At 33.2% G+C, this 27,799-nt stretch overlaps 1 long non-coding RNA gene across 1 annotated transcript in view; it reads right to left on the reverse strand.

The window, feature by feature from the left end:
* The window catches only part of LOC123534594 (uncharacterized), a 123,543-nt gene that overhangs the window by 33,228 nt on the left and 62,516 nt on the right, over positions 1 to 27,799 (reverse strand). Inside the window, exon 3 of the long non-coding RNA XR_008366420.1 lies at positions 14,567 to 14,661. This is a non-coding gene — a long non-coding RNA (uncharacterized LOC123534594). The remainder of the gene's footprint in view (positions 1 to 14,566; positions 14,662 to 27,799) is intronic.

Here is a 27,799-nt window from a genome sequence, read left to right on the forward strand (position 1 = left end):
TTTATAACAAAAGCTGTCTCCATAGGATGACACATGCCCCCGATGGCACTTTGAATGAATAGTTATGGCCGATGTTAGAGTTTAGGACCTTTGACCTACGGACCTGGGTCTTGCGCGCGACACGTCGTCTTACTGTGGTACACATTCATGCCCAATAATTTTAAAATCCATGCATGAATGACAAAGATATGGACCGGACACGCCCATCAAAGCACTATCATGAAATATGACCTTTAACGTCTAAGTGTGACCTTGACCTTTGAGCTACGGACCTGGGTCTTGCGCATGACACGTCGTCTTACTGTGGTACACATTCATGCCAAGTTATTTGAAAATCCATCCATGGATGACAAAGATATGGACCGGACACGAATGCACTATCATGAAAAATGACCTTTAACGTCTAAGTGTGGCCTTGACCTTTGAGCTACGGACCTGTGTCTTGCGCATGACACGTCGTCTTACTGTGGTACACATTCATGCCAAGTTATTTGAAAATCCATCCATGGATGACAAAGATATGGACCGGACACGAATGCACTATCATGAAAAATGACCTTTAACGTCTAAGTGTGACCTTGACCTTTGAGCTACGGACCTGGGTCTTGCACGCGACACGTCGTCTTACTGTGGTACACATTCATGCCAAGTTATTTGAAAATCCATCCATCGATGACAAAGATATGGACCGGACACGAAAATTGCGGACAGACTGACAGACCGACAGACGGTTCAAAAACTATATGCCTCCCTTCGGGGGCATAACAAAATGGTCAAAAAGTGCTAAGTGAAAATGATATACCATTTGAATGCGACACAGTGCTAAGTGCCTTACGTCACTTGGCGCTTTTTCGCACCGAATTATATCAAGTTTGCACTCAGTATATGTACAATATGTATAAGTGACAAATATTTTTCAATAATTGTGCCATTTAGTTGGTTTCTTTTCAAGTATGAAATCATTATCAGTATCTGGTATAAAGGATTATTAATTTTTTTTGACTAACAGTTGATTTTTATTCTTCTTTTTTTTCACTTGGTACTTTTCACAGTAAACATGTGGCTGTAAATCAAGTATTGTTTACTGTGAAAAAGTGCTAAGTGACAGAATGCATTTAAAGTTCTTCATATGAAATTGTCTGATTTTTTAGCTCACCTGTCACATAGTGACAAGGTGAGCTTTTGTGATCACCCTTCTTCCGTCGTCTGTGCGTGCGTGCGTCCGTCCGTGCGTGCATCAACAATTTCGTGTCTGCATGATAGTGGTTTCGTTTATGATTTTATTTTAACCAAACTTGCACACAACATGTATCACCATAAGATCTTGGTTTCTTTTATTGAACTGGCCAGATCTCATTATGGGTTCCAGAGTTATGGCCCCTGAAAGGGCCAAAAATAGCTATTTTGACCTTCTCTGCACAATAGCAGCTTTATTTATGATTTGATTTTTACCAAACTGGCACACAACTTGTGTGGTTCCTTTCTTGAACTGGCCAGATTCCATTATGGGTTCCAGAGTTATGGCCCCTGAAAGGGCCAGAATTAGCTATTTCGACCTTGTCTGCACAATAGCAGTTCATCTATGATTTTATTTTAACCAGACTTGTACATAACTTGTATCACTATAAGATCTTGGTTCCTTTCTTGAACTGGCGAAATTCCTTTATGGGTCTCAGAGTTATGGCCCCTGGAAGGGCCAGAATTAGCTATTTTGACCTTGTCTGCACAATAGCAGCTTCATTTATGATTTGAATTTAATCAAACTTGCACAAAACTTGTGTCGCCATAAGATCTCAGTTCCTTTGTTGAACTGGCCAGATCCCATTATGGGCTCCAGAGTTATGGCCCCTGGAAGGGCCAGAATTAGCTATTTTGACCTTGTCTGCACAATAGCAGCTTCATTTATGATTTGAATTTAATCAAACTTGCACAAAACTTGTGTTGCCATAAGATCTCAGTTCCTTTGTTGAACCGGCCAGATCCCATAATGGGTTCCAGAGTTATGGTCCCTGATAGGGCCAAAATTAGCTATTTTTATCTTTTCTGCACAATAGCAGCTTCATTTATGATTTGATTTTAACCAAACTGGCACACAACTTGTATCACCACAAGATCTTGGTTCCTTTCTTGAACTGGCCAGATTCCATCATGGGTTCCAGAGTTATGGCCCCTGAAAAGTCCAAAATTGGCTATTTTGGCTTTTGCAGCCATATAGAGACTTCATTTATGGTTTTATTTGATACAACCTTCCAAAATATCTTCAACAACAATAAATCTTGGATTCCTTGACATATCAGATCCAATCGTAGGTTCCAGAGTTATTTTATATCTGATTACCTCCCCTGATTGTAATCAAAATGGATTTATATCAGTAAGTACTTATAGGACTTATTTGAAATTTCATTATTGTCATTAGTTGGACTGAGCCAATCAGGGTAGATAACTATGGACTGATTTTTTGTCAAATTACCTCCCTTTATTTCAAATTAAAATGGGTATAATTATCTTCGTAACTAATGAAGATACTGATCTAAAATTTCATTTATGTCAACAGATTTATATGGCAGATCCTTCTTTTGTTCACTTACAATAATTTTCTTTTTGAATTACTTCCCTTTTACGTTACTATAAATAGCTTATTTTTAGTAACTTTTTTATTATTGGCTGTAGGGAAAAACCGAGACCACTTTTCTGTGGTACAACATGGATGGTACCTCCAATTTTTATGTGTATTTTGACATATCTGTACCTTTTAAGATTTTTTTTTTCTTTTTGGTTAAATTTCTTCCCTTTGTTGTTCCTGTCCTTTGGACTTAGATATTTTTTCTGAGGATAAGAAGTGCAATGATAACAGGTGAGCGATATAGGGTCATCATGGCCCTCTTGTTTTTAATTTCAAACATTTGTCTCAAGACTTTTTATCTAACTGAGGACAGGGAAACGTATATATATTAGTGAAATATAATTATTTGAACTCAAAAAGTATTTCTATATGTACAACTGCACTAGTTCTGACTAACGTGTTGTAAATCTTGCCTCTTGGGTCAGGTGTACAAATGAAACACCCCCTGCATGATCCAAGCAGTATACTCGGTTGCAACAGCTTAGGGAGAACCTGATCCCACGATGCCTGTCAAATACAATGACCTTATTCTTATTTCAGCAGCATGTCATGTGTTTTATGTGCTGCTACCACACAAAACAAAAAGTACTTAACTACATTGTAATATATGAATACTAAGAACAATCGTGTAATTTAGCACACAACTAATATGCGGAAACTGACAAATCATCATATTTTATTTTCCTTTTGTAAATTAACTATTTATATTATATACAAATGAGTTCTGCAATAAACCCTACAAAAGTACCATTTATTCATAGAATACGGGTGTATTTCGGTTATGATAATTTCCCGCACAGTTATCGTTTTGAGTGAACGTATTTTATTTTACTTTCATATGTTAAGTATTTATGATATATATGATTGAATTATATCAAAAAAAAACTTCAAAAATACCTCTAATTAAAAAGTTACAGGTGTATTCCAGTTATGGAAAGTGTATTCCGGTTTTTAGGTGGATTCTGGTTTAATGTGTGACCGATCGGCAAGTTATGACTGTTTGTACAGTTGTACAGTTCTTGTTTAAAGTGAATCACAGTATACAATTGTACTGTAGCATTTTAGATTTAAACAGTACAGTATAATACAACTTTTAAATCAGTAGTGTTCAATGACATTTAACACAGTCATTACAGTAACTGCTATAATGATGAAACTGAAATGACTGCATGACCATGGCTTTCAGCAAATTATTAGGAACACATGTATCTTATCTTATTGTTGGTTAACTGCCTTGTATAATTATAGTGATATCTGGAGAATATCATAGAACATGTAATGAAATCTTTGGAATCAAAGTTTAATGATCCTGAAAAGGTTCAGTGTCACCTAAAGTGACTGTTGATTAATGCCAGCATGCCACAGAGAATATGATTGACAATTCCACACTGAAAATAAAGCTATATCTCTGGAAACTGTTTCCTATTTGTAACCAAATAAAAATTCAAAATCATTAATATATCTTAAAGAAACATCTAAACATTAAAGTGGAATTTATGTTATACAATGACATGACCTGCTCTGCAAAGAAATGGCAATGTGGCGTAGATTGACATTAACTCCTTATGTGTAAGTCACACTACACCGTATAGCGTTAACGGACGCCAAATGTATATAAAAACTGTGACAGAAAGTTAGCCGGTGACGAAAGGCATTCCCTTCCCCACTGCTGCTCGATGCTCTCGCGATCGGTGTACTGGGCGCATAAAACACACAATGACCTCAAGATTTACGCATATATACAGGACGAACAACGTTCAATTAACGGATATCACCATAATAGTAAGAGACTTGTACCGTGTAAAACAAAAGCGCAGCGCATGAGAAACTTACAAAACGTTCTTGTCAGTTATCGACCGTTGAACATACGTTACATCCGTTGCATAATCCGGTAGTGGTCCGGCCGTGAATCAGGTCCATCGGACAAGAACGAATGCGAACCTGACAAGAACGGATGCGAACCAGTTAAGTTCAGAATAGGGAACGCACGAGTAACGAACAAAACGCATATCAGCGCATTGCTACCATTCATCTAACGGACAACTTTGTCCAATGGTGTACGTTCTAAATTTTGAACATGCTCAAAACCTTCCACTGGATAGAACAAATTTCACAGAACAAGGAGTGCAGGTGCCGCATGAGAAACGGAAAAGAAACGCATGCGAATGAACACAAATGGATTGAAAATTTTGTTATACGTTAAACGTCCGTTAACGCTATACGGTGTAGTGTAACTGAGACTTAAACTCTTATAATAGATTATTTAGTCAGGTTAAGTTATATATTTATACTGTTTTGAGAGGTAAGATCTTGAAACAAGCTTTCCAACTAATAGGTATATTTCTCAATAATTAAAGTATTGAAGCTTCATTGGCCAAAAAATAAATTGAAACACTGTTTTCTGTGCTCAACATTAATCTAAGTACAGAATAGGAAAATGCATGATGATTTAAACTTTATTTATTGTAAACAGTTTTTTTATAGGAAAAAAAAACATTTTGCTATTGAAAGAGAACTGTTTTACTGAATCAAAGCATTATACTGAACAATACCAGTTGTCTAGAAATATTTAATTCTAGTGATACAGTAATTAAGAAATAATTTACACCAAAGCAGTGTTTTAACATTATTTATGCATGATAGGTGGTTATACATCAGGTGTAATAATTTCACGAGGGCGCAGCTCGAGTGAAATTATTTTGAACGATTATTACTGCCAGATTGTATAAATAATTTTGCTATATAGAAAATTTCCTTTCTAATATATCTTTGTTGTTAAATTTAGATCAATATTATGGAACTGTTTCCTCGTGTATGCATGGCGTGTCATCATGCTCCTTTGTTTATACACACCAGACTGGAAATGGTAATACGTCTTGCGGAAGAGTTCAATTTGGGCGAAAATGATGGCAAATTATTCTGTAAAGCAAATATACCATATCAGTATGTGCGTAAATCAATCTAGACAGTTGTGCTACATTTCGTTTTAAAAATGCTACCTAAGGTAAAATACTGAATCAAATTTGAAAGCACTACATGGTGCTAAATATCATCTTGACATGATGTTAACATAATAATGTTGTGATGAATAATGCATTGCTAGTCATATTAGAATGCAAACATTTTTAACTCTGAGGAAAATATCATGTCTGAAATACAGTTTTTATAATTCTCTTAAAACTGATATACTAACTAAGCCAAAGAATATAATTTATAAAGATACATTGTGATTGGCTAGCCATTTTTGTTCAGTGTAATTGTGAGTCTGAGAAATTACTGAAGTTTAAAAGCTTTAAATAAATAAAATGGAAAACAATTATGTGTTGTTTCTTAGTGTGATAAATATTTTCATGTATTATTGAAAAGATAATCCGCAGATAAAGCAGTTTCATTCGTTATGCTATGCTCTGTACAGTGAACACTACTTTTGATTGCTGTGAAAGAAATTAAAGGGCCCACTTCTTGTGTCCAGCCATCAAACACCATGTTGTTTTACTAGATACATGAAAAATATTTCCTTCTAAAGAAAAATAAGCTCAAAAGCAAAAACTTTGGATGACCTATACATTGTAAGGGCTTACTTATAATGTCACTTAAGACTCTTTTCAAAGTCACAAAGTTTTAGAATAGTAAACAAAAATGACTGCGAAAAAGTTTTAAGTGACATGGTTTAAGTAAGGTTCATTTTATTCAATGATTTCAAACACTACAAAAAACTGGGTACAAAAAGATGAATTTCATGTCCCTTTAATAATGAAATATAAAATCACTTAGAATTTTGTCGCGCTTACCTTTTTTGCAAATTTGTATCTATTTGGAGTGCGAAAAAGTTCTAAGTGACATTTTGATTAAAATTTCTTTTCTGTCAGACATTTCTTTAAAAATGCCACTAAATTTAAAAAAATAAAATTGATTTTAATCAGATTTAAAAATATTACAACAGCTGTCAGAATAAAAAAGCAACAGGAATGTTTTTTCCTTCTCCTGTAAAATTTCATGAAATGCACTTAGCACTTTGTCGCATTCACCCCTCGAAATATAAATTCAACAAGGAAATGTATCTGAAAGTCACTGATGCTTTGATAAGTTATGATCCCGTGGCTTTTGATATTTCGATCCAACCACTACTACTCTAAAAATGAGTACATGAGAACAAATAGGAATGAAAGTCAAAGGTTAGAATCAAGACGAGTTTATAAAATATTTAGAAATATTCTGACAAGTTGAACATGTGGTCCCAAATGGGAGATATTAGCTTCGATAACAAACAGCAAAGTAAAAGCTTCAAAGTTAAGGTACATGTAACTATAAAACTTATTTAAACATACAACTGTTAAAGGAAACTGCAAAAATGTGCGCATTCTGAAATTACATCACTGTACCTATCAACAAAGAAAATAAAACAAAAGGTTAAAAATAAGTTAACTGTGGTATAAATGCTATCGTATCAGGTAAGTAGGTCATACTAAGGTCAGAAATAGAAAACTTGACTGACTTAGAGTAACTTTCCATATCAATAAATCGGATCAACATTTTGACGAGGTTTTTAATAAAAAAATCTGCTCTACAAATAAGGTGAGGATTGACAAATAACATTGTTTTATATAACATAATAATTTGCATTACATACATTTTTTTATGTTTTCTTTTTGCCATTTGTTTGTTTATTAACTAGAATCTATTGTGCAATTTCGTGGGTCCTTTTACAAACTATTCACTGTGTTTAATCTATCGTTTTGGAATTATTCATAACCATATTTACATGGTCCAAAATAAATGTGTATCCCATATACTCGACGCCCCCTCCAGTTCATTGAAATGAGAATTGGTCATAGCAAGTTAGCACTTTGCGTTACGGGTAGTGTTTTAAAATCAGACTTTCAAAGAACTTAATATCTAGCACAATGAAAATATAAGTCACTCATGAAACATTTACATTAGCAGTTTAGCCTCTGTTGATCTTTCAAAAGGTTTTCAAAAGTCGCGATAGGACCTCAGCCAGGCGAGCTGAATGCTCTCAGAGCCTATTTGACAGAAAACCGTCACCTTATTTGAAAAGAGAATAGAATCAGTTTTTTGTTTACAAAGCTGGTACATTCAATAACTCATGATGATCAAACAAATATTTTAGAAAAATCTTCATCTTATCTAACTGTTAAATGCTAACAAGATTCGAACAAGAAATCATAAATGTCGCCTGATAGAGGTTGTTCGTTGCAACAGTATACCCACTGGTCCGAAACAAGATAAAAATGACATTGTATATCTTATGTCCGACCACTAGGAATGCTACATGAACCATAGTTCCCAACAGGAGAATATACTAGCTTATCACGTATTGAAGTTCGGCAAATGGGTCCTTAACAAATTCAATTCGTAGTTTATCTTTAAATTACATAGTGCGCCAGTCACATTGTTTCAAATTTATCGCAGAGACACTCCACCTATTTCGTGTTTTCGTTAACGTTATAAAAAAGCTTGAATAAACATCCCTAGCCTATTTCCTGACCAGACGATAACATGTATTTCCATTGGCTGATGTGGAAATGTATGTGAAGCGTCGTTTTAACTATACGTCTACGCTAAAATATGTACATGCAGCATGGACACAAAAAAACAAACTAATGTGTCTCATTGGACTATTTGGTATTTAATTACATTTCTACATAGAGCAAGTGTGAACAAATTAACCAATCAAATGCCTAGTTACTGAGTGACGTAATTAAGGTTTCTAATAAAAGACTAGATTCCGCATTTAAAATGCTAGTGCAAAGATACGTTCTGTGATATTGTAGTATTTAGAATTTGAGTTATAGTAATAATGTATTGCATAATATAGATGAGCATTAAAATCCAAATTTTAAACGTCAAATTCTCCTTTTTGTTTTGGAATAACACTTGACCTGCATTGATCATGTGTCTTTGTTACTACTGGAAGGTGATCTCATATTTATGTAATGAGAAGTTATTAATAAACTGGGAAACTGAAACTTCGAGTCCACAAACATTGTGAATTGTCAACAGTTATATAACTAAATTAACTACTTTTAAACATCGAAGTTTATTCTATTCCATTACAAACCAATGCCTTTTCAGGTAAAACAGGGACAAACTTCAAACCAAGCATTGACACCTGCTATAAATCAATATCCTAGATTTTGTACAAAAGTACCAAGTAACTTTGCTTTGTGTGTGAGAGTGTGTGTGTTAGAAGTGTGCACATCTGTGTGATGTGGGTTTCATTTTGGAGAGGCTGCGTTTTTTGGAACGTAGCGTTCCCTGTTTGATATTTTGTGTTGTTGTTGTTTTTTTTTTGTCAATTGATAACGGATGTTTACATATAAAACAAAACGTTGTTATACCACATTTCTTCTCTCTGCACTACATTTTTGGTAGTTAGAAAAGGAAGCCCATTACATTCCACCATTACATTCAACACAAAACCAACATGTTTTATACATTATGTCTAGATTTCTTCTTTTGATATTTTATCGCAATGAAATGAATATAACTGGAAATTACACCAGTCAACAGCCATAAATATCAACGCAATGCCTCGTTTTCACCACATTTATTCTAATTCAGCATTTAATTTTATTAAGATAGCAACGAATGCCGAAGATTTTCCTTCCTTTATTTGTTCACCTTACACACTGTGACAGCCTCATTAGCCATTCCTGGTGCTTCTGACTAAAATTTAAATATCCTAGACGAAACAAAACAGATGATGCATAAATTACACCCATAAATATGCCAGGAGTGTTAATAGAATTAAAACAATTTTGTCTCTTACAATAATAAGAAGGCGTACAATTTACGACAAGATTCAGTACGTTTGGGCTTATGTCGCATTTTAGAGTCTAAGATATAAAGAGCACTTAGGTGGAACATTTGCCCGGAAGTCAACTAAATAGTTTTTTATAGTTTTTTTTACTTAATTGCTTAGGCTTTATGTGATAAATATATACTCTGGTCATATAGCACAAACGACGGACCAGAGATTGTTATAAAGAGTCGTGTAATAATGATGAATAGTTTTGGGCTTCGCTGACTAGATCAGAAAATGAATATATCGGGAAAGTGAAAGGCTCTTCTGTCTTGAAATATGCCTATGTCACGCAATTCAAAAATAACAGATCCAACTCAATGTCTCAGACACGAAGTTTGAAAGCTTCTAATATAAATGATGCGACTTAAGGTAGTTCTGAACGTTGTCAAATATTATTATACACTGAAGAGTCTTATTGATCCATATTTTTTTCAAAACACCAAATTGTAAAATATAAATTTTATATCACTATCGTTACAAAGACTTTTTTTACAATTACTTTGAGTCCTTTGATCATTAAACTATTGACAGTTAAAGGAAATGTCAACATCTTTGATTTAGATTTTATTGGCACACTGGTTACAAAAATGATTTCAATTAAGTGTACTATAGAAGCTGCGTATTTGTGCATGATGAACTGAAAATGGAGTGCCCCCATTACACAAGAACATCATATTCTTTGAATGTGTCGTTTATATACATTTGTAGTTTAAAAAGGTATCGAGTTCAAGTTTCTACATCAAACATCAAGCAGTTGTTAGCAAAAAGATAAATTATGTATCTCAATACGACGAACTATTAATATGTGAACGTTCTTATTAGAAAGTGTATAGGGGATAGAAACTGTTCTAGGAAACTGTTGAATTACCGGGCAAATTTTCTTGTCTTATTACACTAAACTCTTAAAAAGCACAAAAGCAATTTCTACTAGTTTGTGCTTCAATCAATCAAACACAGTAGTGTGAAAGAATGCAGATATTACTTTCATTAATCAAAGCCGTGAAATGTCTGATGGTTGCGGGTTTTTGGTAGATTTATTTTCTGTTTAAATGCCTGTCTATGAATATACATGAATGAGAAACAAATACAAATTTAATGTGCCTCATATCTAAGATGAACTCTGCCTGACCCAGCTTGTGATGTCATTGATAGATCTTATATAATCTAAATGGTCAGTGCGAGTGGATACAGGTTGAATAAGAACTGCTTGTTCATTGATAATTCATCCGCATTGTTCATGAATGGGACTATTTTGTGTAGCACATGAACATCCTTTGGATGTGATTTGGAATCAAATAAAGATGCTATGATTGTCAGAAATACACTTTAACTTTGGTAGCGGGATAAACCCGCAACCAAAAATGATGTTCATTCTGTTTCCTTAAATTTTAAGCAGCGAGCTATCATGTTGTCTGATTAACATTTGTGCTATATTTACACCAATCATGTTCAGATAAGCAGCATATTTGTATTCAGTAAACAAAAGCGGGCGATAATACAAAATGTTTACCTTTAAGTAATGTTGATATGGAGATCTATCGCCATATTGAAACGTGATCTTGCCTTATATTTATATCCATATTCTCACTTCGATGAATCCTCACACCAAGTGATTTAAATGCGATTTATGCAACCTTACAGAGAAGATATATTTGGCTTATCACGAGTGAAGTCAGGAAATATTCCATGAAAAAAAAGGAAAACGCAAACACATTTCAAACTTTGTTAGAATGTCAATGACTGAACATATCTTTATCTGCTCCCTGATTTAAAGATGCGTCTATCGTATTATTCTAATATAATTGTTCAATTCAATTAAATTAATGTATAAAAACAAAATTAGCAGCAGAAACATAATTTAGTTAACGTAATGAAAGTGTCACTACAGTTTTCAAACACTTAACTGGATGTCATCGCACTGTAAAGTTTGGTACTGCGTTACATCAATCCAGAACAGATAAAAGTTAATTAAATATAAAATATTCTCATACATAACTGAATCTTTTGTACAATTTATATTTAAAATATAACAAGGTTAAGCCTTTTGCAGATAGGGTATGAATAATTTACCAGTGAAGTATTGAGGTTTGTATTTTAATGTGTCAAACATTTTCTAATGACACACATTATCTTTGAATACACGTTTAAATATGTTACTGGTTTGAATGCAAGTTTAAAGCTTTATCTTCCAGCATAAATTTGACGTAACCCCCTCCCCCCCCCCACCCCCAACCCCCTAAAAAAGAACGTTACTGCATTTGAATCTTTCAATAACTTATTACTTCATTAATAAAAATGATTCTACAATGTTAAACATGGCACTGGAAAATGATTTACCGTTATTATCAATAACTTCTATTGCTAAAATATTACTTTGCTTAAGAAATGTAATATATTTAACATGAAGCGGTTCTTAAAAGTTCTTAAAACTGAAACATATACGACGACGAGCCACTTACAAAAAAATAAAACTTTCAGTTCTTATAACAGAAAAAAAAGTTTGTAATTCCCTCTCCCGCATCTGGACAAACGTAATAGGTATATATCCGAACAAACAGACATCGGCTTCTGTTAGTTTGACAATCAGCCATTCAAAGCAAATGTGTTGCATAATTCATCACCATGCAAAGTTCATCTTATTCCAGGCATTTTCAACGTTAATCTAATACGTAGTTAATAGGAAGTTTGCATTATCGACCTAGTTACGACTGTATAGATACTTAATAAGAAGAGTGAATAGTTAATTAATCAAATTATATGTCTGAACTGTGCATAGCGATCGCATATTCTTTCATCTTTTGACTGTGAATATAGTCTACTACTGTATTAGTTATCATGTCAGGCAGCTATACGAAGGCATATATCATGACATATGAGCCGTGCCATGAGAAAATCAACATAGTGGCTTTGCGACTAGCATGGATCCAGACCAGCCTGCGCATCCGCGCAGTCTGGTCAGGATCCATGCTGTTCGCTAACAGTTTCTTCAATAGTAATAGGCTTTGAAAGCGAACAGCATGGATCCTGACCAGACTGCGCGGATGCGCAGGCTGGTCTGGATCCATGCTGGTCGCAAACCCATTATGTTGGTTTTCTCATGACACGGCTCATATATGAATAAAGGAATAAACCCATATCTGGATTTTCTTTAATAATTAATAAATCAAAATAAAGAGGCCAGATGTTCAAGCGAACATTTTAAAAATATTTCCATAGCACCCTGTAGACAAATCTTGGTCCCTGGAATACTGTTTCTTTTTAAGATATAAAAGATACATTTTTTGTGGAATGTTTTTAAAATCGGAGCAGTGGTTGAACAGTTTCTATTTTAGCCCTGGTGACCATATTTGTCAGAATGCAGAATCATTTCTACAATCTTAGTAGTCACAGGTCAGCCAATATTTCTGTGATATACTAGTAAAATTTAAAACCCAACCCAGCGTTATGGAGGGAAATATTGTAAAGAAGCATTTTTTAATGTTTAACTCTGGCCCAAATTTCACCGATTAACTTTAGTAATTACTTAGTTAAGTCTGTAATCTTAAAATCGTGCTTTTGCTTAAGTCATTCGAAATTTAATGTTGATTTTTTGTATAGCTAAATTCTACTGTGGTTAACATAGTAGTATTTGTCTGCAGTACTTATGTCAGTCACGCAAATATATTTCCATTTAAAGAGAATTCCTTTATTTTTTTCCTTTCATAGAATTTTTTTTAATTCACATATATGATAGGAAAATTTGTGCTGAAAACAATGAACAAATAAAAACAATAGGTCACCAGGCTTGTTTTTGTGAAAAATTGTTTTGAACACACCCACTGTTACTCAAACTGCCAGCGATTTTTCAACATTTTCATAATTTTCTGCATTTTTATAAATACCAACCAAAATATACATCAAGACAGCACAATACGGTTTTTTTCTTTTTACAGATTTTATTATATACTTATTTGATATCATAGTCATATTTGTAATACTCTATCCTTACAATAATGGGAACAAATGAAAAAAAATATTGTTTCATATTTACTTTTGTGAACTTTTTTCAATGAAAAATACCCATAGTGAAGAATATTTTTTTAAATTAAAAAAAAACTCTTTCATAGAATTTTTTCCTGTTTTTCTTGTGTATAGATAATTGTATTGTGAGCATAAAAATGGCTAAAAATGCATGGGTGACCAGGCTAAATTTTATGTTAAGACCGCTAGAATACAACACCTGTTCGGACGGAAATGGTGCGAACCTGGCCAAATTGATTACATGTATGTCTGTTAAAAGTTAAAAACAAGTTTTAAAAATTCTTAATTCTTTCTATAATTGAATACTAAATAATCTGAAAGGTGATAATGTCTTATCAGTACTAAGTCAATTATCTTACATTATATGAACAACACTGTTCTTGTACTAAAATGCGATGTGAAAACACAACCACAAAAATAGCAAGATACCTGTCAGGCATGTTACTTGTCAATACAACATAAACCAGTATCAACATTTGATTACTGATAAAACTTATCAAAAATGTTATTTCATTCAAGATTCCTCATATTTAAGATTGTTTGTAACATGTTTCAACAAATATTGACTTCAGTTCAGTATTCCATAGAAAGTGTCGGCTGCGTAGAAAGATGCGCATAAAAAACTATAGGAATTCCCTTTAAGCACGATAAAACGAACTTAAGTATTTGCTTAAGTATATTTCTTATTTCTTTACTTCGTTTTTCGAAAATTTCAAAATTGTTGTATTTTGATCTATTTGATCCATACACGGTTCTGATGTAGATGCAAAAGTCGACATTGAAAACGCATAAGTGCAAATATAAGCATTTGAAATAACATACTTAGCTAAGCAATTACCTAAGTGTTTTCCTGAAATTGGGACCTGGTTAGCTGTATATATAAGCGAATCTTTCTAAATATAATATATGTAGTAGGAAGTATTACTGAACTGATTACTTTTTATTATCTTCCTTGAAGATTCTGAATGTATAATTTGAGGTAAAATATTACATACTTGTAAGTGCTTTTCTAAAGTAAATAAGCATGTTCTCTATTTGGACAGCGATTGCATCTGGTTTTTACGTAATGGAATTTTAAGGAATTCTTTACTTACTTTCTTAGTGTCATCATTTAGGCACAGACGCCATAATCAATCTTTCTCGTCTTCTTATTCACTTTCAATACCATACCATGTAACAATATGATCGTCTGGAAGATAAATAATCATTGTCAGTGTACAGCAGTTGATGTAATTTCCGTGACGTGACGTGGGTACTGCTGAGGGATATTGTAGGCTTGTTTGGATCAGACAATCTTAACAGGTGATTGAGTTTAGCAGTCTCATACAGACAGTTTTTCGATGAAAAAATGTCATCTACATCTAATAGATTTTGAAGATACATTTCGTGTTTTTGTGTCATTTTCAATATACCGAAATTATGTTTGAACAAGTTTTGTTTAGAAAATTTAATACATATTGTGCCAATAAGTAAATTAATCGCAGTTTTTGAATTGTTAATTTAGCAAATTTAGCAAACAGTCCAAAATCTGTCAATGTAGAAACATAACTAAAGGAACAAGATCTCTGTATAATAACAACGAGATCAAAAAAGGATAACATCAAACAGGGAATGCCACTTTCCAAAAACGCAGCCTCCCCAAAACGAAACTCACAGCACGCAGATGTGCACACTACCAACACACTCACTCATACAGAGCAAATATGCGAGGCAAATATGCGAGGTATGTGGCAAAAACAACACTTGGGAAAATTATTATAATTATTTTATGTTCAAGACTCATTTGAAAGGGCACACCTTCAGGTATATGCCAAATTTTCTGAAATGTAGAAAGTAATTTCATTTGCTAGTAAATGTTAAATGTATAAAAAGTGTTTAAATGAGTTCTAGACAGACGATATTCATTTATAAAATCACAACGTGTTTCAATGAAATACACAGAAAACTCTTTGACATTTCATGTATTACAGTAAATGAAATTAAACGCAACAAAAATAGATAAAAAAAAAACACATTTATATTGTTGCTGCAAAAAATACTCCAGATACTTTTCCATACATTTTGAAACGTTGATCTGGAGGACACTCCCTTAAAAACAGTGCTTTTATTCCCTTTTAACACAAATTCAGCAGCAGCTTAACCCTTACCCTGCTATATTTCTATAATGGACTGGTCCATCTTTCAATTTGGACTTATTACCACTTATTACTCAAAGGGGTTTTCACTGAAAATTTACTGACTGAATAGCGAACAGTGCAGACCATGATCAGACTGCACGGATGTGCAGGCTGATCTTGGTCTGCACTGGTCGCAAAGGCAGAATCATCTGCCGACAGCAGGCTAAGGGTTAAGTAAAGCAAAAGTCACATGTGGTTGTTTTGAAATATTCCTCTGTCAATGTTGCTCATGAATTTATACTGTCAGTCATATGGGAGGTAAAAAAGATTAAATCAATAATACTTTCTACTATGTCAATTATGAGATAACAATTACCAAGAATAGGAAATAGCAAATCAAAATTATTATACTTTATGTTTATACAAAATATGTGGCTTCACATTAGAATCAAAACTTTTATGATCTTTTAATAATGATCTTTTAAGGTTAACAACGAAATTCTTTTTCTGAAAATTCATTTTGTACACAGATTCTTGAAAGTTGATCATTTAAGCACCAGAATTTAGCTGGAGAGAAACGAATTTGTTTTAGAAATTAAGTTTTTGCTTCCAAGTTTATTACTGATAAAGATCTTTATTCATTTTCCACTACTTTCAATCAGATACGGGCACCATTCGAACTCTTTCGTATTGTCTGTTATAATAACTTTCGCCATAAAATCCCACCTTGAGCCATGATTGTCTGGTAGATAAATCACCTTTGTCAATGTAGAAACGATTTGCAATCTCCTTTACGTGATTGTCTTATGCTGAAGAATACTGAACGTCTGCTTGTTTTCAGAAGAACTCGGTCATTTACTTTCGTACTATAATTAATCATATATATTTTATCGTCAGGAACAGTAAATTCTACAAAACGCTTACCTATCAAATATTGTTAACTGGTAATATTCGCAATCTTTTAATTTTCGCTTTGATTTGATATAATATTTATGCCATTCGTGGATTCAAAATAATCTTGAAAATATTCTGCATCAAACATGCACGTTTCGCGAATAGACTACGGAATATCACTTCTATCTATTAGATGTAACTATTGATTCTGTGGATTGGACAATATAGAGATACATATAGGTCGTAATATAAAAGTAATAGAAGGCAGTACTCGTCAGAAAACACCCGGATATACAGAATAAAACAAACAAATCACTTCAGTATGAGATACCATCACTCCAAACGTACACAATAACATATCTGGGAAAGTTGTGAACAGAAATATAACTTTTAAAAGCACAGACTACGCAAGATACTAGCCAAGAATCAAACTGCATAATGATAGACGTCTCCGCTAGAAAAAAAACTTAAGAGATCTAAACGCGTTTTGCAGATTTTGCAAGTTTGATTTGTCGGAATTGATTTTTGTATAATGATATGAATAAAAATATACATGTAAAAAGGGCTTTCATATACTCCTTTAAGAAAGAAACAACATAGTCCAAATTTGCTTGTCCGACTTAAAATCAAATTTGCAACTATAAGTATATGCAGCAGATTAAAAGTGACACATCAGATAATAACAAACTATATATCTAAAAGAAAACAAACTATACTTCCTTTAATAAATATTGCTATGCGTTTCTCTTTTGTTTATTGACTAAATAATTACAGCATTCCAAATGTTTTCGATCTTAAGACTGGCTGTATTGTCACGCAAATTGTTCATACAAATGCAATGATAATGGATCATTAAAAACCACAAAGACATGCTGTTGTCAGACCAGACTAGAACCTTCAAAGATCACTCATAGAAGGCTGACAATAAATCCTAGGATTAAAATTAAAGAAGACTCTTTGGTCTGTCTTATCAATGACTGTATTCTACAGCTGTTTCTTAAAACTGAGTATCTTAAATTTCTACTCCCCTTTGACATTTTAATCAGGACGCAGTTCTCCAAATACTGGTAACGTTGTACTCATACGAGAATTTTTTATCACTTGACGTATCTCGAAATAAATTGTTGGCATTTTGATTACGAAAATCGTAAATATTATTGTTTTATCCTTGACTACAGAAACAATTTAGAGTGTAGATTTGTAAAATTTACTATAAATTTCTGATTTTGCACACTTTAAAGGAAATCACCTTCAAAGCACTAGTGTAATTTTAGACTAAAATAATTATTGTACTGACTTTTACAGTTTGAATGAACCACACTTCTCGGCGGTATAATAACCATTTTGTGTCGATTCGCCGTAAAATCCAACTCACTCACTTTTCATTGCAGAATAAACACTATTTTTCAAAAACCTAAGTGTAAAGCAAGTAAACAAATAAACACAAAGAAGGAAAAAATGCCAGCAATTTTATCAGATGAGTAAAAATTGCAAAGTCAGTAAACGAAATGTAGCCACTTTCGAAAGAAGTGCGTAGAATAACTAGTTGAAGTTTTATTGCATCGAGAGAGTTTTACATCATGCAGTAGTGAAAACAGAAGGAAGCTAAATCGCACTATTAGTTTTTTCCTAATCCAGATGCTGCTCAAAATGAAGCCTTATGAATTACGTATAAGCCTACTTTTACCACAATGTTTTAAGCTGGCATTTCTGCTTTTCAACAGTCAAAATCCAAGTTTTCTATTATTCCTACGCACTTTCTTTCCAAAACACACGTTAACATGTCCGTACAATCATATACCGTATCGAGAAATCATGCAAAAGGGGTATTTCGTACATATTATAATTATTTGGTGTTTTATACGAGAAAAAAAATTAGAGTTAACATTTAGAATAAAATTATGCAAATTGTATATATGAATATTATCGAGCTTTATTAAATCTAATATTCTGAATATGTCATCGCTCTTAATCCCAGCATAAATTGTAATGAAAATGTATTTACAGAAAAAATTATAATTAATATTTGAAGGACACATAGTGAAAACACTGCATCAGTTTCGGAAATGTAGCTAATGAAACACTGCGTACTTAAACTGCTTTAACCATTATCGCACGGAAGAAGTGTTACATCTCTTTAAAGTGGAAATAGAAATTAATTGTAATCACCCGCCCACACTCTGTCAGCCTTTTTCGTAAGCCAAATGCTGTTCAAATGGTAACACCAGAACGTGTCCTAATAAATTCATAAATAATTCGATTTATCATAAATAATGTGTTTTAGTTCGTGTTAAAAATCAATATTAACATCCAAGAAGCTGCTTTTTTGGCTGTTGACGAGAAGGAATTGTCATTTTTCAAACATAAAAATCAGTAAATCACTGAATATTTTAACTTGACAGAAAAATGATACTATTCACTAAAGAAACTGCTGATACATGTGAATGGAAAGTCATTATCAAATTGCAAATACTAGTATATTACGTAACATTGCCCAAATGTAAAGATATTTGGTTTATTATATTAAGAAATAAGTTCTGTTTTTCTTATTTCTGTAAATTTGTATCTTAACATTTCTTCAAATAATTATCTAGCATTCATTAAACATTCAGAGTATCAGACGGATGTTAATCAACTACACCTCCAAGGTACAAACTATAAGTTTAGTACAGCCTAAGATTTTGCAAGTGACTTCTATTTTCTACGGAAATAATCAATATCGTAGCTGTATCTACTAATTGTGAATATGAACTATAAATCTAACTTGCTTACTTGAATTACCTCCCTTTATCTTATTTAGTCATTACACTTTTGTTCAAACAAAACTCTTGAACTACGGAATAGAATTTGTTATATCTTCAACATTGACAGAGGTGCATAGTTCTAGAACCATACCTCTACTTTCTCTTTTTATCTCCCTTCATATAATCTATCTGTACAGGGCATAACTCTGAGGGTAAGGACGGAGGGTAGTTTTCGAAGTTGATTATGCAAGAACCATACATCAACATGCTTACCTTTTGAATTATTTTTCAAACGTTCTTCGGAAGAAATGTTTTAAACAAATATATTTCAACTTAAGAGCATGGTAAAAAATAAGGAATTGCAGTGTACATTTACCATAACTATTCCATAAATGTTGAACGATTACACTTTTTTATGCTCTAACTAACTATGCATTACATTCTTTATTTCAAATGGCACCTCTTACACGAAGCATTTGCTTTGTTAGACGGGAGATGTCCAACATGTTTTATTTTGCTACAAAAAGTGATAAATTATATAATATTGTATCACTTTAGTAGAAATAACCAAATTGTAGCTTTTACTTTGTTTCGTTGTGATATTATTGCTCTTGGAAAATAGCAGTGGTGTTCAATTCATTTCATGGGTATAGTGATAAGTAACTCAGTTGGCGTGTTGACTGACTCTTTTATTTTTATATGATTAATACTGTATCGTCAATTAGACCTCATTTAAAACAAAACAATGAATTGAAGATGTCTATTATCATTGGAAACAATTTATTTTAGCTATATTTGCACAAGCTTGTTTTGAGGTGGTACATGTATTGTACAGTCATACATAGAAGGACTTTAAGCATTGTTGTTGCCAGGCGTTACCGCCGTGTCAACACATGTTCGAATACTAGCTCCGTTTACAATGAGGTGTCCTGACATGACTGAAATGTTCCTCACGTAATAGCCATTATCACATGAAAAACTAATTCAAAGATAAACATAAGCGTAAATTGCGTATTAAAGAATGCAAGACGCACAGCCAAAATACCATGTTTGTCACGCACTTAATTCCTTATAGTGTAAATAGCATAATGAGCCAACTCTTTCTGCAATTTCCGCTTAACGTCAGGAGAAATTCACTTGACATTTACCAATTACAGAATAAATCGTCCATAGAAGAACTTATTTTGAAAGGGAATCAATCCTTATATAGTTGGCGGCAAACACCGCAGTGTTGTGAAATTACAGCAAATGATATTTTGAATTACTGCATGTTTCTTCATGTTTGCTTATTCTTGTTGTGTTTCGAATCGAAGAATTGAGACCAAATTCCAAATGTCAGACAAGAATGATGAAGTTTTGTTGTAAATTTTACTTACTTGTTTTAATTCATTAAATGTTAACATGCCAGACAATATAAGCAATACGAAGTTCATCGAAAAGGAGTCAAGGCAACATCTGATATCTAGGGTAAAAAACAATTTTGATGCTAATACAGAAGCAAATACCCAGCACAGCGGGGCAAAATACGCCCGAAGTTCTAGATCAGAGGAGGCGGAAGTAAAAGTTAAAGAAGAAATTTCGGTGTGTGTCGGAATAGATGTGATTTGGCGGTAAGGGTTAGGGTATCTTTGCTGCGGCGGTGATGGAATACTAAAAACACAAGAAAGTAAAAGTGGTTTTGTTGGGATGGAGGGGTGTTGGGATGGAGGGGTGGTTAGGTTGGGGAAGGGGTAAATATTGTCTCATGGACACCTACCTTATTGCAAAGCTTGAAGTAAGTACCTTGAACGGTTATAAAGTTATACTCCATACACAAAATATGACGAACAGACAGGCAGATGAACCGCTTGTGCCATTGCGTAATATGTCCGTTTTTTTCAAGACTGTTACACAAATTTCACTGCTAAAATATTTATCTTTATTAGCCATTGACCTTTATTATTTTCCCAAAAATCAAGTTTTTAGGGTATTTTATTTGGAACTGCCCATCCCACTACTGGAAGAAATTAAAATATAAGTTTCCACGAAGATATATTGCGAGAGATGTGCTGATCACAAAAACATTCCTCTATCTTAAATTGTATTCCTTTTTGTACATTGATTTCTTATCTTTGTATTTAAGACATAGCTTTAAATCATTTAAATGGACTTTAATGATACTTTATGTCATGGTATATGGCAATGAAAAATGTGTGAAGCATAACAACCGAAAATTCTAAATTTTATTTTGTTACAAGCTAACTGGAGATAAACATTGTGAAAGCGGAAATTTGACGTATTGGATAAGACGAAATATTTGTATTTTGATACATTGATTGTCTTAGAACAAGTTTAATATAACTTAAGCATTCTTTTTATATATATACAAAATGTATAAAGATACAGATACCGTATTTTTAATACAAATATAATCAATAAAACATACACAATGATATTAGAATGTAACCTGAACATATTTCTGTGTGCATTATTGAATTTTAAATTTCACTCTGTTCTATTTCAGAGCCGGCCCACTTAGCTCAATAGGGAGAACGCAGATTTAGGATTGCGAGGTCGTATGTTCTATCTCCGGGCGAGGCATATGTTCTACGTGATGATTTGTTTGTCCTCCATCTTTGATTCATGTTGGGAAGTTAACAGTTACTTACGGAGAACAGGTGTGTGCTGGTACAGAAACCAAGAACACTGATTAAATTTACTGCCCGTCGTTACATAACGGAATACTGTTGAAAATAAACGGCATTAAACTTAAAACAAACAGTCACTTTTATTTAGTTAACAATTCGGCCTTAAGGCATTTCTCAAAATGAGAAAACAAAGGTTCTATGAAAAGTTTTTGTGTTTTCAAATTTCTACAATCAGAATCATCACTTTTTAGTTTACTTTTTCTCAAATATATTCTCTTGCGACGCTGAATCCGATAATATAGCGGTCACTACGAAGGGATAAAAGGCTGCTATTCCTATAGGCCTACATACAGCATACAAAATGTGTCTTTCTAGTTTTGATTCAAAACTTTTTTATACTCCTTTTCAACGCTCAATTTCAGGCTAAGACGAAACCAGCTTGCCTGTCATACATTCTAATGGTCTTTTTATGTTACTCCTCCATTGGCATAACGGTAACATATCAATTTCGTTGACTGAAAACACAGCTTGGAATATACTCAAGTAAAGTCAGTTCTAGTAATGCAAAAGTGAATTAAAACAGTAATAAGGACAATTTTTTAGTCACATGACGTTAAATGACGTTGCTTGGAGCTAATGTTTTACGAAATATTTGCCTAAAGAAAGATTTTTTGCCGGATATAACTTTTGCATAACTTTATCTACGTCATATAACAATTTTTTTTTGCAGCTTTTAACGAGAGGTGAAGAAATAAGAGCATCAATTTCTGGATATTTATCAAACATCCCTCGTACTCAGTGCCTTTAGGGGATGCAAAGCAGCACGGGGATCACTAGTCATGCCCCGGGCGATCACGACATGAGACAAATAGCAAAGCAGAACATGCCAAGTGGGCTTTAAGGACTGCCTTTCATACAATCTTCAAACTGTTAGGTACGACATAATCAAAGAGGCAAGCAAAGCGCCTACATGTAAAATGTTCGAACAGCAAATATGCCGGTTGTCTCAAGATGTCATTGCCGTACTCCTTTCAATTAAACGTTTCATAATTTACCAAATGACTGAACAAATCCCATAACCTAGAATCTTACGCATTCTATGAACAACATTCTATAGAATTCATGTTTTGATACACCTTGCCACAGAATTGTCTTTAAATAACTGTTAAAGTTCAAAATATATTTTGAATCTCTATAGTAAATTAGTACCGAGTTTGCGATAACGTTATCCTTGCTGAAGAAGTCTTTTGGTAATGAATTGATTACATTCACTGAACTCTCTGACTTGATTTGTATTTGCAAACCTTATTAATTGAGAAATATTTCCTATAAGATTATGCAAGGTGTACATTCCCATTCAAATAAGAGGATAACCGAGATATTTTACAGATTATAAAAGAATAATGTTTAAACTCAGAAAGTTTAATAAGGTAGACAATTTGTAAAAAGGGAAATATTGCACATGCCCTGATTCGTCGTGCCAAACTGTGTTTCTCTCAGTGCTCTGGCTTTTGCAAAGTCATTGATTACCGTACATACATTTATTGCTCCATAGATCTTTATCACTTTTTACGTGAGCATATGTGTGTTTCATAATGTTCCTGTGGTGAATGTTTAGGATGTGGGTTATTAGAATTGGCCTTTTCCTGTGTGACTTTTGTCCTTGGGTTATTAGAATTTGCCTTTTCCTGTGTGACTTTTGTCCTTGTTATATTAAAACATGAAATAAATTTAAAGCCTATTCTAAGCTATGTGGAATTTTACGAGTATAATGTAGAGGAAACAGCCGTCTGAATGAAAATGTTTTTCCAGACAGCTTAATAAAAAGTAAGACAAATTATGTTTTATCGCCAATACGGTACGAATGACAAAAGACATTCTTTCAAACTATCAATAAATAAAGGAAAGGATAAAAAAAATTACAAAGGATTTTGAACAATTTGTTTTCGGACGTCTGTTCTTCTTCCATAAATGCTTTTAAAGAAATCAAGAATGCTGGCATTTTTGCCCTTTTTACATTTAAAACAGATAACTGGATCGCCGGATTACATCAAATTAATAATTTATTTTGATTAAATAGCATAGATCAACGCAAACTATAAGAATGTGCAGTTGCAAATTCAGCTACATCGGCAGAATCGTAATTAGCGAAAATAATTAGTTTATGGACAAGATTTTAGACACCTTTGTGTTCTGCTGAAACTCTCGATGCAGACGCAAACTAATCGGCTTTGCCTGGTTTAAGAACAGTGTGCACAGAAATACAATCAATCTTAATTTTCTACTGACTGTTAACATCAAGCAATGTTATTGCACGAAGGTCAATATCTTCATCATGGTATCTAGCCAATCTTTTTATCCAAATATTAGTGACCAAATAATGTATTACGCTTTTATTTTATTTTTAAAAAAAATCTATATATGAGCCGTGCCATGAGAAAACCAACATAGTGGGTTTGCGACCAGCATGAATCCAGACCAGCCTGCGCATCCGCGCAGTCTGGTCAGGATCCATGCTGTTCGCTTTTAAAGCCTACTGCAATTAGAGAAACCGTTAGCGAACAGCATGGATCCTGACCAGACTGCGCGGATGCGCAGGCTGGTCTGGATCCATGCTGGTCGCAAAGCCACTATGTTGGTTTTCCCATGGCACGGCTCATTTATTTATTTATTTATTTATTGTATCATAGTCTCATCAATGTACAATATACATGGAATTAAAACATGTTATCACAATAGACATGTTATACTTAAAATTTACACATAACTAAAGTACATTGCCATACAAAAATGAATTACAAGAGACTTTAAGAAACTACTTATAGACATCTACATTGCTGTATGAATAACAGTCACAATTGTTATCATACATATCCTAAAATCTAGATTGTTACTGCTAATCCAAGGTTTAAATACTGCTTTAAAATGTATGTTATCCTTAGAAATTTCGCAAATCTTGTAAGATATAAGTCTATTTTTGAAAATACTAAGGAGTAACACTAACAATAGCTAAGGGTTAGTTGGTTAGTTGTGTAATTTAGTAATATATTACAGTGATTGTCGCTGTTATATGTATAGATTAGTGTTGATATTTGTCATACCTTATGTTTTGATAATATTTGTTACTCAAACATATTGTAATTAGGTAGTACTTTAGATTATCAATTAAAACTTTTCTGCTGCTGTAATTAGAGGTTAATACTTGATTGCCTTGCGTAATTGCTCGAAAAGGTGTATAATGTAGGTCGTCCTTTATTTTGAAGGCAAATACGCCATCCGCTGAAGTCAATCAATCTTTAATATCTTAAACACCTATTTCTAAATTTGTCAGCAGGCAAAAGAAACTGCATTTCATCTGATCTATTTTAGCATTAAATCGGTTTCATAAAAACAACATTATCATTAAATAGACATGTTTATGTGTACAGCGTAACGAGATGTTGACATTATTGTTTAGTTTTCTTCATTTGTTTCATTAGAGATTTTATAGACGTTTAGGAACGCAGATTAAAAATCATTTCTTAAAATGGAACATTTGACAAAAAAGGACTAAATAGAATGACAGCGTAAGCGTAGTTGCGCCAAAGCAACGCCATTTTCGTTACTATATTTATATTATGTTAAAATTAATATCTATTTTAAACAGAAAAAATAACCTGACAATTATAAGAATATGACACAGGTTGATGCTGCAGATGGAAATATCCGGCACCAGGGTAACTGTTAAGGCGGTAACGAGGCTTTGGCGATCCGCATCTTAAACCATTGACATACTGTTTAACTGCAAACCGTGATATAACGAATATATTATTTAAAAATGAAGGACATTCTTTGAGCACCATTTTCTTATAGTTTTGAATCGTAACGAAGCGCGGGCAATTAAAGTTCGTAACAAAAATTAGTTATAAATAAAATCTTGACAACATTATGAAGATATGTTAGGAACTACAGCTAGCAGTTGATTCGTAAGGTCCTATATGCTACTGAAGGCCGGGTAACCTTCCCAACGGTTTTAATATTTGAAAATATGCACGTCTTACCAACTTTGTAGCAAAACGATTATTCCGTTGTCTATATCGCAAATCTTAAACATTTAAACGCTGACGAGCGTCTTCGGTTGAAATAAAAGAAATAAAACTTCCTTCGCCATTTTAGCAGGAAAAATAACAATTCTCATAATTTTCCGTTTCCGCATTTTCATACATGCATAAACATTCCTCTTTTTCCTTTTCATTTCCCCCAAAGAAACATGTTTATATTTACCCATAGATTAACAATTAAATATTTAAAGCCAATACGTTGCATGATTAATGACCAGACAAATGTCAACTCAGCACATACTGCCTACAACAGACATTCACCACGTACTTATAATATAAAGTAATTGGGAACTCTGAATTATGGAACCAAGATTATATAGATATTTTAAAGGGAGCTAATAAAGATGTTCAATTTTTTTGTAGGAATCGCATTTCCTCTTCGATTCTTAACTGCCTTCGGACAAAATATCACACTGAAATAGCTATCAGGTAAGGTACATTATACTAAGGCATCTATACTACTTGATTAAAAACGCTACCAAAAGCATGCATTTGTATTGTATTCTATGCAGTACAGACAAAAGTAACGCCTTCAAAGGACATTTCTCTGATTTAAAATTTATTTGATCGTAAATAAAGTACACGCCCTCATATCTTTTATGAGCTTGTATTCATTTAATTTTTTATTTTTAAAACCTTGTAAATGAATATAAGACCTGTATTTGACAGAGAATATGCAAAAAAGGATGTACTGAAAAACCGAGGTGAAACCGACTTTATCAGTAAACATGTGCTTTCGAAAAAGAAAAAAAATTAAACTCGAAACGTATGTCTAATCTAGCGTGATAGTACTCCTTCATGATAGGGGAAATAGAATAGCTCTATCATTAAACGAGCCATCTATCACATTTTTTACTTAACTTATAAATGTCACAATAATATGACACCGCGATACATTTAGTAAACGGTTTTACTATTTAGGCTTCCTATTTTAAAAATAGAAGCCTAAGATGGATCACAAATGAACACCGAGATCAGAATCAATAAGAGGTCTTTTTTCGGTTGGTGTTCCCACAATGTGGTATGTATTCCCGTATGAAATAATATTTCGTTTAAAGAGTCAGTGACGCTATGTCAAATAAAAGAAATATTATACATAGACTAGTAGATCTATGTCATTCTTAAATTATATTATATAATCCAGAAACTGTAGTGCTTTTATTTTCAAAGAACAAAAAAATCAATCACACAGAGTGGTGAGGCCAGTAGTAGCTGAAAATAACAAATAAGTGTTCCTTAAATACATTTAGTAATTTCTTCCATAGTTTTAATAATTCCTGAGTTTTCTTTCTAGAAACTGTTTCCCAGGACGACCTTATGTGTCAGATTTGTGAGGAGTCGTTTTCGGACAACTTCAGTCTTAATAGACACTTGAGAATACATGAAAATAACTCTCTTGACGAAAACAACAATGCCATTGGAGGTGCATATGACTGCCATATTTGCATTTTATGCTACTGTCAGAGTCAGATTTGTTATTGCTTACAGTGGAAGCTGCTTGTATTCTAAGTGTAGTCATTTAGGGACAGACGCCACAACCATTCTTTTCTAGTCCTTTTATATAGATTCAATAGCATGCCATGTTGCAATATGATCGTCTGGAAGATAAATAATCACTGCCAATGTACAGCAGTTGATGTAATTTCCGTGACGTGACTAGAATATTGCTTCAGAATATTGTATGGTTGTTTATATAAGAAACCTTTTATCCGTAATTGAGTTTAACGGTCTCCCATAGATGCATTTTTCGATGAAAATTTATCTTCGTGAACTATCAGATTCAGAGAACATACTTCCTCAATTTACTTTGTTAATACTTTATAATGGAAACATACTATACCTTGT

The sequence above is a fragment of the Mercenaria mercenaria genome, chromosome 12, assembly GCF_021730395.1.
Source record: "Mercenaria mercenaria strain notata chromosome 12, MADL_Memer_1, whole genome shotgun sequence".
Lineage (NCBI taxonomy): Eukaryota > Metazoa > Mollusca > Bivalvia > Venerida > Veneridae > Mercenaria > Mercenaria mercenaria.